The following is a 15,424-nucleotide window of genomic DNA, read 5'->3' on the forward strand; positions in this document are numbered from 1 at the left end:
ACCATCTCTGTTGCCATTTTCTGTACACACTCCAGCACCTCATTATCATCCTTGTCATAAAGTCCCCAAAACAGGACACAGGATTTGAGGTGTGATCTCAGCATTGCTGAGTACAGGGGACAATTCCTGCCCTGCTCCTGCTGGCCACACTCTTGCTGATCCAGGCCAGGATGCCATTGGCCTTCTTGGCCACCTGGGCACAGCCTGGCTCATGTTCAGCTGCTGTCAGCAGCACCCCCAGGTCCTTTTCCTGTGGGCAGCTTTCCAGCCACTCTGCCCCAGCCTGTGGCACTGCCTGGGGTTGTTGTGACCCACGGGCAGGACCTGGGCCTGGGCCTTGTTGAACCTCACAGCCTTGGCCTTGGCTGATTGATCCAGCCTGTCCAGATCCCTCTGCAGAGCCTTCCTGCCCTCCAGCTGATCAACATTCCCACCCACCACTTGGTGTCACCAGCAAGTTGACTGCGGGTGCCCTTGATCCATTCACACAGATCATCCATAGAGATATGAAAAAGAACTGGCCCCAGTACTGAGATCTGGGGGTGGGAAACACCACTAGTGACAGTTTTCCCAGAAGAATGCTGTGGGAAAGAGTGTGAAATGCTTTACTAAATGCAGGTAAACAGCATCCGCAGCCTTTCCCTCACCCACTAGGTGGGTCACACTATCATAGAGGGAGATGAGGTTGGTCAACTAGGACCTGCCTTTCACAAACCCCTGTTGATTGGGCCTGACCCCCTGGTTGACCTGTACATGCTGAGTGATGGCACTCAGGATGATTTTCTCCATGATTTTCCCTAGCACCAAGGTCAGGTTTACAGGCCTGTAGTCCCCTCTACTCTTCTTTCATCCTTTTTTGCAGATAGATGCTGACTTTGCCAACTTCCAATCCACTGGGACCACCCCATTTTAGCCACGACTGCTTGTAAATGATGGAGAGTGGTTCAGGGAGCACTCCCACCAGCTTCCTCAGTCAATTTTTGCTAGTCATGTTTGTATTTTTCTGATGATTATCAGTACTCTGAAATATCACTGAGTCCTGAGGACCAGGACACCACTCTGCCAGGTGGTAGATTGAGTCTATTGCTGATCATGAAGTAAACTACAGCAAATGGGTAACATAAACAGAGATACTGGACAGCAGTGGTCAGTATGTGTACTGAGTCTGGAAGGGATAGAGTTAATTTCTTTTCATAGAAGTTCACGTGGTGTTGTGGTTTAGTTTTGTGACCAAAAGGGTATTGATGACATACTGGCTTAGCTGTTATGAAGAGCATTTGCACAGCATCTAAGCCTTCTCTGGCTCTCACACTGAGCCCCTAAAATAGATTAGGAGGGAAGAAAATCAGGCAGAAAATCTGAGCAAGCTGAAAGAATACTCCATGTCATATAACCTTGTGCTCAGCAATACAGAGGGAAAAGAGGTGGTGTGAGGAGGGTTAGCCATCTTTTGCTTGGAAGCTCTCAGGAGATCTGTCTGCCCATGGGAGGTGCAGCACTTGTTTTGCTTTCTTTACTTTTTCTCTTCTTTCACTTCTCCTTCACTAAGTTAACAAATATTGTCTTGTCCCCTAAGTTTTCCTTTTTTTACTCTTCCTTTCTCCTTTCCCCATCCCACTGGGTTGTTGGAGAGAAGTCACCAGGAGTCTATGGAGTGTTTAGCTGTTTCCTGGGGTTAGCCTCTAACAGAATGAGAAGTCAGGCACAGTCTTGTAAATAAAAGTGAGTTTTAAGGATAATTTTGAAAGAGCTACTCATATTGGCAGGATGCAACTCAGTTGTGAGAGTCATTATGAAAAAGAGCACAGAGATGTTTGAAATCTAAAAAGTGGGTGATGGATGTGGAGGAGGGAGCTGAAATGTAAGAGAATGAGTGATGAAAAGATATTGTGCAGAGTGAGTAAATGGCTCTGAAAATACAATATTTTATGTTAAACACATAGGAAAGGAAGAGGGTGGAGGGAGATAAGAGGGGTGATTTAGTGAAGTCTGTTGGCTGAGAAGAGGGATGTTGCAGGAGGATTCAAAGTGGATATAAGCTGATTCTTCTGTTTCAGTTTCTTTTATTACTATATTCAAAACCTTGTCCAGCTACTAACAAGGAAATTTCATACTGTTACCAAACAGATGTAACAACATAGGTACCCTATGTATATAGGACTTATTTCATTTATCAGGTGTGGGTAGCTGGTACATTCTTTTATTTCAGAAAGCACAGGGTGAGCTGTGCTCATTATTCACCTTTCATAACTATTTACACAGATGTCTCTAAGCTCACCCACTGCCTGACTTAGATGTACAGCATCTTCACATTCAGGTGTACAAGTGCAGAAACCAACGGAGAGATTTAATAAGCTTTTCATTTAACACGTGCAAACAGACAGCAATATCTGGGGAAGAGAAAAACAATAAATTTTCATAGATTGCTAGAGTGTTGCTTCTTCCATTTAGCCACATAGATCGACCTCACTACTGTTTTGCATGGCCAGCGTACTTGAATGCAAAATGCCAAGAATGGCACAGTCCCAGTTAATAAAAAAGTGTTTTTCTTCAGCAAGCCATGCATTTGTAGAAAGCTCAAACTGAATGCCTTTGTTTGTTTTGTTTGCAAATATGTGTGTTACCCAAGATCACTGGAAAAGGCTGCTGCTGGTGCTGGAGAGGGGCAGTTTGCACACTGAGCAGTCAGAGACACTGTGCACACTAAATCCTTTCCTACACATGGACGGTACTGTGCTGCAAGCTCTTCAGTACCTGCCAAAAAGAAACAGAGGCACTGGGGTTCCATGGGGTAGATCATACAACTTAATTTTTTTATTCACAGTTTCTGTAATAAGCACTGCCACAACAGGCTTGTTAGGCGTGAGTGGATAAGGCAGAGGGAGGAAAGCTGACTGGTCATAGTCACCTTCTGAACTGTGCACTCTGGGTGACATGGAATGGGACAGAGGAGAAATTGCGTGATTGTCTTTTGCCCAGAGTATAAGTGCAATATTATAGCTGCTGCAAGCCTGATAGCCCAGCAAGGTACAAGATACAATGGAACAAACACTCTCCACGGGCCAAGCAGAGACTAGGAGACTCCCAAGCGCAGATAGATGAACACCAGAGTCAATGAGAAGAGAGAATGGTTTCTGATGGACCTGGAGGATGTAGTGTAGAGATAGTTAAATTGTAAAAAGTTATTAAAAACATGGGTTGAAGGAAAATCTCTGGAAAAGGACCTGCAAGCAGATAGCCGGGGGGAAATTGCTCATAAGAATTTATGTCCTGCCTAGAAGAGAGGAGCTGCTGAATTTTAAAAGGAAGGTTGTTGTAATCTGGGTTTTAAAATGTTAGTTCCTCTATTTTGGGTTCTGGGAATAATTCACTCTAGAAACAAGAGCTCTTTTGAGATATTCCACATGCTGACTCCAAAGAGAAGGTACAGGTGCTTCCACAGCCTGGCTGTGGGCGGCTCATGATCCTGCAGTGCATCCACCCTCTATGCTTCTCTAGAGAGTCCAAAAAAGATTGTTTGTAGAAAAACCAGTTCTGGTAGGATCATAATGAGTATATGGGGTGAAGAAAATCAACAGGACAGTCAGGGAGGCACACAATTCCAGATCTCTATGGCATTAGCTGTGTGTTTGACTGGTTGCTGAGGAGTTTTCAAAATATACTATTGTGTTGAGTGTGGATGAAGTTGGACAGTGACAGGTAGGAGCAGGTCTACCCAAGAAAGCTTACACCAAGTTGGTGTTGCTGTTGTAATTCTATCTTATCTCTCCCACCAAACATGCTTCTTCATGCTAACTACTTGCAATTTCAAACAGAGGAAAAGAGTGCTGATAAGACTGAAGTGCCAAGATGTCTAGTTTTATGAGACATGGAAATATGTTTTGTATGTATTTATAGACATATATATGAGACATGAACGGTAAATCCTTTGGACAAATTCTGGTAACAGTAACACAGGTCCTAGCAGAAAAACAGGGAAAGGATAACTCTTCTAGCTTGAAGAAAGTAGCTAGAGAGGTTAGTCAGTATACCACACCAGTTATTTGCATAATTGTTTCAGAATTGCTCTAGTACCAACTAGTACAAATGTTTCAGAAGTTTATCTTTTCTTCAGCTGGAATTGTTCACATATGTGTCACATGACAGAGAGTAGAAGTTATTCTATTTATAGTGGTTTTTCAGTGATGAGCCACTGAAAACCATCCTCTTTAACTGTGGCAGAAGGACAACACTCTCCCACCAGAAGGGATGGGTATAGTATTCTCTGAAAAGCAACTTTTCCTGATACTGGAAGCAGTTTTATTCCAGTACATCAGATATCAGCTTGTAGAAGACATGACTGTATACTGTTATTACTAAATTTTAATAAGACACAACAAAGGGTCCATCTTAAACTGATTTTCAAGGGCATAATTTCTTCTCACAGTCTCACTGCTCAAATGCCTCCAAATACTGACTCATTGTTGTACCACTCTTGAAATGCTCAAGTTTGGTTCCCTCTCATAACACTTGTATAAACACTAAACAAAAAAACAGTTCTAAAAATGGCGAACATAGGTAAGATCTTACTGATCTTGACCACTGCTTACAAGGATAACAATCCCCAATTTCCCACAGGTCCAGTTCTCGAGTTAAATTTCAGTGGCCTTCAGAAATTATGTGTTTATAAAAACGGCAGACAACTTAGAAGACGGCAGGTGTGCTGTATGAATATATCTCCTTCCTCTTACCTGTACAGCTACGCTAAAAGAAATCCCACCCGTGAGGGAACATGAGAAATGTGTCTGAGGGAGCAGCAGGAGAGCTGCTACATTCTTTCTTTGTCAAAAAGCCTCCAAGAAAAATGAAAATGTTCATACTGTGCTTTTGCAAGAAAAGAAAACAGTGATTCCTGGTTCATTCCTCTGGAAGCAAGTAAAAGTTCTTGGGAGCCCTTGTGTCAACATGACTGGAGTCATGCAGGGGAACAGACTTTATGCCATCAAGGAAGGGGAGAAAAACTTCAGTAAGAACATTTTCACTTGAGATTATTATCGATTAAGGACCATCAGCAAGGTAAAATTAGGATATAGCTTCACATAGGGAGTGCTGATGAACATACTTCCAGGCTGACATCATAGCTAACACTCAGCTGTGAGCTTATGACAAAATGTCTCCCAAAAACCCTATACAGGATGGAAATTCTCTGTTTGCATCAAAAATGTTTTAAATATTTCTGAAAGGCTGGCACTACATAGTTGTTTTTTGTTTTCTGTAAAGTTATCTCAGGAGTGACAATCACTGAAAGCCTTTCTTAAGACTCCTTATGCTATATAACCTGTCAGTGAATGGCTAAGAAGAAATCTGGGTCAAAATCCATGCATAAATGAAATCCTGGCAAAGGAAATACAGTTAATTTGAACAAAAGTGGATTTTGCCTTTTCCTTTCTGATGTTCTTCAGTTGTGATAAGGAACATACATTACAGAGCTGTTAAGAAGTAAAATCAGTGTTTGGTCCCCAAACCTCATTTGACAAATGTCAAAAGAGATAACAAAAAAATAAATGCCTTGAAAAGGCTCAATGTATTAGAAAGGGGAAAAGTGTATGTTGCGTATCAATTGCAGGACAACACCCCTTGAGGACACAAATCTTGTGTTAGGATGGTCTGGGGGCATTGTCCACAAAAGTGAGTAAATTCTAGAGCGTCATTAAAACACGGGACTAGGCACAACCTCCAGAAGAAACCCACCATGCAGGGAAAAGACTTCTGTATTTAGATGGTGACTGTCTCATGGCTGAGCCACAAGCCCCCAAATCTATAATCGTTATATGACACATTTGTCATTCTGCACTGTTTGATACTCACTCCTGAAGCAGATTTCTGACGGAGGTTTAAATGGGCTGCAGCTCTCCCTCCCAGCCTTCCCTCCAGCCGGCAGCCTGCCTGTAGTCCAGACCTCTCTCCTGTGCGGGAGAGCTCTGCTTGCTCCTAGTGACTGGCTGAAGGCAAGGGGAAGCCTTGCATTTTTGCATGCCAAATGCCTAATACTACATGCTAAATGAGACCTATTTTTATAGGTAGTTCAAAGTCCTGGTATGTGTCACCTAACACAGCCAGCTGCATTTCTCCAATCACTCAGATTCATAGGAAATCTGGGACCTCTCCACCACACCATACCAGGACAACAAAAGCTGTTTTCATAGACTTTGGTAACTTTTATGAGGCTGAAATAATCACAAACATTTTGGGGTGTGCCACAAACTATCCAATTCTCGTTATAATTCCTCCACAGCATTTAATATGTTACTTTCAGTCTGTCTCATAATGCCTCTTCTAGCAAGTAAAAAAAAATTTCTAATGTCTGTACCTTTATGTATGTCTTCTCTGAGTCTGTATGAAGTATGTGTAGAATGACAAGTACAATCTGCTGCTAAGGGAGCAGGACAGCAATGAGGATTGCCTTTTTTGTTGTTGTTTTGTTTTAAACATCACTATGTACTTTACTCATTTTAAGGGGTATGATTTGCAAAAGGAGCCACAGGATGGCAAACAAAGTGATGATCTTTGTACTACCTCCTTGACTACTTCCATGGTGCCTTTTTTTAATACCATTTGCCTTGGAATAGGTTTTCTGGATACCCTCAGATGCAATCCTAATATGAATGCAACTGTAATAATTGCAAAAAAGTTAGGAATGTGAGATTATAAATCCTAGTTTAGTTCATACAAATGGCAAAAACCCCTCAATTGGTGACAGCATCAGAGGAAATTTGGCAAATAGCAGGGATAGCCAAGTTACTGCATTTTATAATGAAAGACTTGACACCCTTGTGTAAATAACAGATTTTTACATCCTATTGTGCATTTCAGATCATGATGTCACATCCAGAAACCTTGGTACAGAGTCTGATGTCACCTTCATTTCCCAAACATACCAGTATAATCATAAAAACTACCTGTAAAGGACTATTTCTCCTGTTTGAAAAGAAGAGTTTAGACAAAAATCCATAAGACACAGAGCATACAATGTGTTCTTGCAAGGAAAGATGATATGTGTGATGTCAGTTTACTGGAGAATTATTTGGCAGATGGAGGTGAAACAAAAAAGCCAGTAAGACCCAGCTGAAACTTCGGATGGCCTTGTGGATAATTGCACTGCAGCTGTCCTGCAGCAGGCTTTGGAACATGCCAAGACACTCCTTTACACCTCCAGGAATATTTAATATCTTATTTATGCCTAAAAGTTGTGGTTTATTTACATTTGGATATTTGCAGCAATTTCTGCTCTGCAATCAAGAAAAATCTGTGCTCAGAATTCCTCCATATTCTCTTATTTCTTTACACAATTCCCTTGTTAACCCAACAATACGGTGCAGCTGGACAGAATTTTAAATATGCGTCTCTTATGCCATCTGCACGTTTTCTCCAGCAGTCTGCCATCCCCTATCACACCAGGTGGAAAGCAGGGTTCAGCTAACAGAACTGAGAAAACCTTTCCATTTCTTATAACATTTTTCATATTTTCATGTGAGTGATGCAATAAAAAACAAAAAGAAAAAGAAAAAGAAAAAAAGCTTCTTTTGTGCTGTGTATCACTAACCACAGAAACACTTTAGCGAAGGTGAAAACATGTAAGAGGTGTAGATAGTATCTGAACAACACAAATAAAAGCCTTTCCTGGAATTCAAGCTCAGGATACATGCAATAAATTGGCTTTTCTCTTTTGGTAATTTCTGATGGATCAAACAATAGAAAGACAGAAACTGCAAGACAAATGACTAATATGTCTCTATTTTGGTTCACTTCTCTGTAGGCCCTACAGAATTGTTGTTCACAAGACCACAGACACTCAAGAAGGAGATTGGATTCTCTGGGAAAAACACTCAGGTTGTGCGCTTCTTTGGAGTATGCTCAAATCTCCTAAAATAGGCAGTGGCAGGTCTAAATGTTCCTCTTCAAAAGTTTGTTATTCTTTTTCTACTTTAGTGACTAAACTGCTTTTTACACAGTAGTTCTATAAAAAGTCACACATTTTCTGAATTAGAGTATTTGTGTCAATTTCTATAAACACCTAATTATGTTTCCAATTTTTACATCATGTGGATTGTTTCCACTCCTGCCATAGTATAATGAACAAAAGTGGAGCTTGTATGTGAAAACTGCCTGAAAAACTTCAGCAATCAGTAATATATGTGGATAGATTTCATCTCCAGATACATCATAATTAATGCTTACCAAAAATGATATGAGTTTTATAAACACCCCACTTACGCTATTGCAAGGATGATCATTTATGACCTTGTTTCTCACATGAAAAAAGAGACATCTGGCAAGCACAATGGAAAATTCATGTATTTGTGCTATAACATGATAAGGTCTTTTCTAAAATGTTAGTGTAATCATGTTCAGTCACTTCTTTTTCTAGCCCTTACTGGCCATAGGAAGAAGAGATTTTATGCTGCTTCAACCCACAGAGCCATGAACTATGGCTCTGATTTTCACTGTCAAGAAAAATACACTGGAAAAACAAATGAAAATTGTGATTGCTTCTATAAGTCTTGCATAAGAATCCCAACTTTGGACAAACACACCTCCACCAGTCAAAACTCTGCTTCACACCATGAGGATCTGATTTATTCTTTCCCCCATGAGGTCTAGTTTCTTTATCATGATATGTCTGTTTTTTAATATAGGTAGCAGTCATAGTAAGGTCTGTTTCATAAATTCAGAAGCAATTTCAGCAAACTGGAACTGTGGTTCTTCAATGGGAATTCAGTATAGTGCATCATCTAGTAGGAGATATTCACCATGTCTTTGCTGAATAATATATATTGCAAATAAAATTCAGAGTAACCTACAATATTTTATCTTTTCATGAACAAGTTTTATGAAAAACATTGAAACATAAAATGTACCATTAATATAATCACAACCCCAAATAAGTTTGCTTAATCTGAAGCCTAGAAGACAGTACATGAACAAGCAATTGTCTCCCCCCTATTTCCATTGCACTGATTGCACACACACGCACACATATGCAAAAAGACTGTCAACTCTGTCTGAGGGGGCAAAGATACTTAGGGTATGTTTATATTATGAACTCCCTAGGGGACTCAAATCCTTTCGTTACATAGTTTTGCTTTTAAAAATCAGGTTGACAACAGTTCTCAGATGCTCAAAATTGCCTCAGCTAGGATGATGGGACTTTGCTTTTGGTCCACTTATGTTATCAGTAGAATCTTCCATTATGAACATAAAATGAGACCAATTTATTTCTTTTCTGAAGTTGTGGTACTGAGAAGAATTTCCATCATTAATTTTAAACCTAGTCTATTTTTTAAATTGTCTAGTAACACTGAAAATTTTAACACAGCGTGTAAACTAGTGAAGAAGAACATATTCATTCGTATTTTCATTACTGTAATTATCCACAGACATGGATTCCTAATGTTTTCTTTCCATATCTGTTAACACTAGCAGACCATTCTGAAAAACATCTCTCCACCAAAAAGGTACATAAAGTTTCAGGTAGAAGGGCCCATCAAAATGAGGTTCATTTTTTCTCATACACATAGTGCAGATGATCACACTGTGAAAACAACAGCATTTTAAAAGAGGTATGTTTTGGTATATTTCTGAGATAAGTGAGGACCAAGTGGTAACACTCTCCTACCTTCTCCTGTATTTTGCTGAACCTTGATGGGCCATAACATTTTCAGCTCAGTTCAGCCCCATTCTAGCACTGTACTAATCTTCTCCTTATCTCTTGCAAATGTCAGAGCCTCTAATCTAGGGAAGGAGTGCACTTTCCTATATTAAGCCAATGATAATGTAAACAGAAATGGAGAAAACAAGGCCTTAACAAAGTTTAAATGAGGGCAAACCTTCAGTGGCCCAAGAAGGGAGAAGTATTCACTGCATTATTTTTCTTGGGGTTCTTGCCTTTTTATTTTGATTAATTTGCACACAGATCTAATCATATCTGACCAGATAACTGATTACTTCATCACCAGATCTATTGTCACAGCCTTTTATGCACTTGCAGTTCTGTCACCAACGTCAGGCACTCAGTACAGATAAACCCTTACTCATTGTCTTTAAACTGAGTGACTGGGGCAGTAGTGTTTGTGAAGCAATATAAAGAGTAGATTCATGCACTTCTTCAGCCTTGGCTGGTTTTGAACCATTCCCAATAGTTACCTCTTTAATTCAAATTTGAAATGTTAGAAGAGATACTCTATAGTCTGTTCCAGCTATAAAATCATATTTTCCTTCTCATTCTGAGTGTCTGCAATTGTTCTCTCATAGCACTTAACCTTTAAAGTCAGGAGGTCACTTGGAAGCTCTCCAGTCTGAAATGTGAACGTCCATATTTAAGATACAGAAACCCTTTTAAAAGGTATTTTTATTTGAAGGCCCAGTTTATAATGACTGTTGTCCATCAACCCAGAAGTACTTTCTTGCCAGGGATCTTTATTGTTTCTTTCTTATTACGTGGTATAACAATTCTTTGGTACTCATTTCCTGAAGAAGATTACTTTTCAGTATCAAACTTCGCCAACAGGTCTTTTTTGGGCCAAAGTCTGCAAATCTGCATTGCAATGAAGCAGGGCTGCTTTCCAGGCATTGCTGACTGCAGAGAAAAATCTGATGTCTGTTCTACTGTTTCTTTCTCTGCGCATTTACTGCTGATCATGAATGTATGCACTCTGGGCTGTTCTCATCTGAGATTTAGAGTTTCTTGCAATGAAACACAAAACCAAGAGAAACCTGTCTGGTTTTGGGTTTCATTAAAAAAACCAAACTCAGCCCCAATTTTTCTGAAAGTTTGCTAACATTCCCAATGTCTTTGATATAAAGGGGATGCACTTGTGACTCAGCTTGATAGATTCAAGGTGTCTTATTGAAACAGGTATTCAATAAAGGAAGGTGCCTAGAATGAGCTAGGGATAAGGGGACACTTTCTAGATGCACCACAGTGTCTTAGAAGCCCCATTATCAAAACTAATTTCAACACTTCCATAAATTTTGCCCTAGAGCTTCGCATGGAAATCTAAGGCTAAAGAAAAAGTTAAATTTGGCTTGATTGTATGGTACTGCTCTCAGGTAAGTTTTTCAGACAAGCTGTTATCACTAACTGGACATTTTGATTTTGCAGGAAAAGAAGGTAATTCAGTTATTAATTTAAAAAAAACCACAATCGAGACATGTAGAGATATAAAGCATAAAAATTTACATATTTTGAGTAAAGTGGAAATAAATAAGGATGTGCACATTTTGCTTTGCTTGAAAACACAGTCACCTGTCACCATGTTTTCCCCATATCCGAGAGAAACAAATCAAGTATTTCTTAAAAGTATTGCACAGAACTATGTTAAATAGCTCAGAGAGTATATATGACAGTCTGAATCTTTAGAAAAAGCAAAAAAAATCTGGATATGAATGCTAAACATTTGTGATACAGAGGCCAAGCTTCCTTTGAGCGAAAAAATAATTGCTTAATTATGAAAAGTGGAGCAGATCCAGCCATATAACCATAATTGCAGGCTGGGATCTATGCTGCTTTCTCTCTGTAGAACATTTCAGTTGTGGCTTTCACCAGCTATTACAACTTCTCATTTTATTGTCACATATTAAAAATAATATTGTGGATCTGCAGGGGTAATAGCATTGTGAAAGAGACCTTGGATTTTCTAAATTTGGCTTGTAATGTGCAGTTGTGTATCACTGCAGAGGACTCTATCTGATCTGACAATTAATCCCCTCCATATCCACATCCTTTTATTCATCCTAAATGAACCAATAGTCTGATGGTTAGCAAAGTCCATGGATCCAAAGAAAATTGACTTGCATAGTTTTGTAAGACTCCAGAATGGGTCATTCTTCTTGGGGGGTCTCCATTCAAAATTATGTCCTGAGAAACACCTTATCACAAAAATTTTATCAAAAAAAAAAAAGAAAACTTTCAGCTCAAAGTCACCATTAAAATTTTTCAAATCATTTCTCAGTGAAATTCTGAATTCCTTCTCATATTTCCCCTATAAAATTACCTACAGGATCACTGTTGTGTGGTCCAATTGGATAATCCCAATACGAAACTCAGACATAAAGTAGGATTTTTTCAGACAAAGATTACTGGAGAAATTGTCTCAAATCCAGGTGTACAGAGGAAGTCAAGGTTGCAAAGCATTTGAGTCAGGGCTGTGACGGTAATCCATATTTCACAATAGCTATGTGAAATTATTTCTCTCTGGTTGGGCATGTAATTGACACAGATGTCATATATTTTCCCCTGATATTTTTATTTCCTTCTGAAAGAGTATGCAAGAAATTAACAGGTCTTCTCATCTGTACAGTCGTTCATGAGCTTTTTCAAAAACTGATACATTTGTGATAATTATAAAGTCTTTTTTAAGTACTCATATTGTAATTTCTTCCTTCAACCATCTATGAACAGTCAGTTCTTTGTTAGTTTTTTGTTTGCTTTCAGTGCCATCAAAAATGTAATTTCCTTATTATTGTAATATGCTTGAAATCTTTCTTTGGCACCAGATTATAGCCAAATCTTCAAACTGGATTATTTTCATTGTAATTTGAAGGATTTTTTTAACTCAACAGCCCATTTTGCTTAATGTAGGGCAACAGATGAAGGGTTGAGAATTCCTGAGTCCCACGGGGAGACTCATGAATGGTCAATATGCATGCCGTTCAGAAGACCTGAGATATTATTTGTAGGAATATGTCATCTGACTGATATGGAAAGAGAATAAGTGTTTTTCTGTCCAAATATTAGTACATCTAGTGTAACACCGGAACTGTCTTTAAAATCTTTCCACACCACCTGCAAAAATAAAAGAAAATAGATTAAAAAATCCTTAAACAGACTAATATCTTAGTCAGTGGTAAAGTTATACATTTAACAGTCCATTGTAGTAGAAATGTCTCCACTGTCTTCTTTACACAGTAGCAGATCACAAAACCAGTATTATTCTGTGATGAGCTGTGCACAACCTAATGTGCAGTGTGATTAAGCAAAGTTGCGTTAGTGTTTTGCATTCTTGGCAACACTGAAAGATTTGAACAAAACAGGGTACATATCAACATAATGGAGAAGCAATTTCAAATCAAGACTGCCACAATGAAAAATATTTTGCACACTTTTATTGTTCAGAGCAAGGACAAGAGAGATGCCTTTTGGAACACAAGGCTTCTGGAAAGCTTGTGGAAATAGCTTGTTTTTCATATTTCAGAAGGTCTACCATATCAGACTGTTCAAACCAATGTTCTCAAGAGAGATTTCTTTTATGTGAGAAATTAGTCACTCCTATCTTTGACTTACTTTGAAACCAAGTCTCCACAACCGCTCAGTTCTTCTTTGGTGCTTGGCTTTTTACTTTGGATATGGCAAATATTTCCTATCAAGAAAAATCATTGCACTCCTGACTCCTCTTCCTTTCAGCATGACTTCTGTCAAGTGGGAGCAGTAAGGTAGCAGTAAGTAGGTGTCCCTTTTGCTTAATGGCCTCCTTCACACTGAAAAATATGGTTCTGGCTTTTACTAGTATTGCAGTGAGTTTATCTAACTCCAGTATATTCGTGACTAATAAAGTTATCTCACAAGTCAGACTGCCAAATCCTCAGGACTGGCCAGAGAGTAACCTGCAATAGAGGCTTTCTTCTTGCAATGGCTCATGGGTTCCCATCTGCTTATAAACCTCTTACACTGCTCAGCAATTTTGCACGTGGTGAACGTGCTTCACCAACCTTATCATGTCACCTCACAGCTCCTTGTTAACATATGGTCTCCTAAATGTAGATATTCATCTGCTTGACTTCCCTTAAAGCTACTAGTATAAAAGAAAAAGAAACCCTAAATATGAAACAGATGTCAAAGTGCACCTTGGGATGGATGTATTACAGAGACAAAACATCATCAGACTCTTCAAAATCACATTCTAGAGTTGCTTTATTATCACCTGGTCATGTGGCATGCACCTGTGCTCTCATGGCTTTGCAACTGGCTTCCACACAAGAGCTCACCAGGTCCAGAAATAGCTTGGGTTTTTTAACATCTCTTGTGTGTTTCTATTTTACTTTTTTTTTTCTGTGCTGGATTTTTATGACTCTCAGGGCTTCTGTGTGCTCTTATTGCAATGAACGAGAAAATCAAGTTCAATTCTTACCCCAAATTGTGTACACAAAAAAAAAAAAGAAAGAAAGAAAAAAAAGGTGAAAATACATGAATGCTGTAGCAAAGCAGAAAAGAGAAGAAATGTCAAAATCAAGCTGACATCCTCAGGGAGTGAGGCGGCTTGCTAAAAATTGTAATTAAGTGACATTAACTACTGTCATTCAAAATACCAACACAGAATACACTTGCTCCTTGAGATGTAGAGCACCTCCAGTTCTGAGCTCCATTCTGAGCTCCAGATCCTCCAGAAAAATGAATACTGGCTTCTACCAACCTGCTTCCCCTGGGCCACTGTGTGCTCAGTATCTGTTTGCGCACTCTGTGCCCTAGGCAAGCCAGAGTGGCATCTGGCCGCTGTCTTTGGGGAGACCTGAGCTGGCAGGCAAGTGCAGAACACATCTAAGTCTCGCTGGTAGCACAGCAACTAAATCACACTTCTCATCCTTAACAAGATGTTAATACCAGTGGTAACTCTTGGCCCAATCTACAGGGCACGTCCTTTGGGAGTAGATGTGCTGTGGCTGGACTGGATCTCCTTGAGGAATGTGGAAGGTTATAGCATCCTTCTGCCAGACCTCTTCCGTTGGGTAGCATGGCTGCCCTGTGGAAAGGAAGGCAGGAAGCTGGATGTGGAGAAGAGCAAGGCAATGGGGACAGGACAGGAATCAAAGGGCCAGGGGTCCTGTAGCCTCTCCCCACAGTGGTGTCAGGATTAGATCCCAGGATAAAACCACTTAGAAAGCAGGACCACCCAAGGGAATGCTCTGCATTGGCTTCACATGGTTTGAATCCACCCGAGTTTAGGCTGAAGTTAAGTTGGGTTTTTTTCCCTTGGGACAACCGAAATACTACATTCCTCATCATCCTCACTGTGATTCTGTGGAAATCTACCAAATGGGGTAGATTTCCTTTGGGTTTTTGAGCTAGTGGAACTGAGAGCCATTACCATCCCTTTGGTAACCTGACAGGACTGGAGCTCTCCACCAGTTACAAGTGGAGAGTTCTTTGCATCACACTAGGCACTACTTGTTATCATTTTGACTGTGATAGTTACTCATCCAAAATACAGTAACAGAGATTCCAGATTTTACCACATGATGAGCATGTAGTTGCGTTAAGTCTCCTACTGCTTAGTCTGATGGCTGTTCAACATCCAAAGGATTAGCGTAGTTTTTAAACTAGCTTCTAATAGTTAAACTTGTTTTCTAACTGTTAATTTTTAAACTTTTTTTTGCTGTAAGAAAACCCTTA

Source organism: Lichenostomus cassidix, chromosome Z, assembly GCF_008360975.1.
Source record: "Lichenostomus cassidix isolate B80296 chromosome Z, HeHo_3.0, whole genome shotgun sequence".
NCBI classification, from domain to species: Eukaryota; Metazoa; Chordata; class Aves; order Passeriformes; family Meliphagidae; genus Lichenostomus; species Lichenostomus cassidix.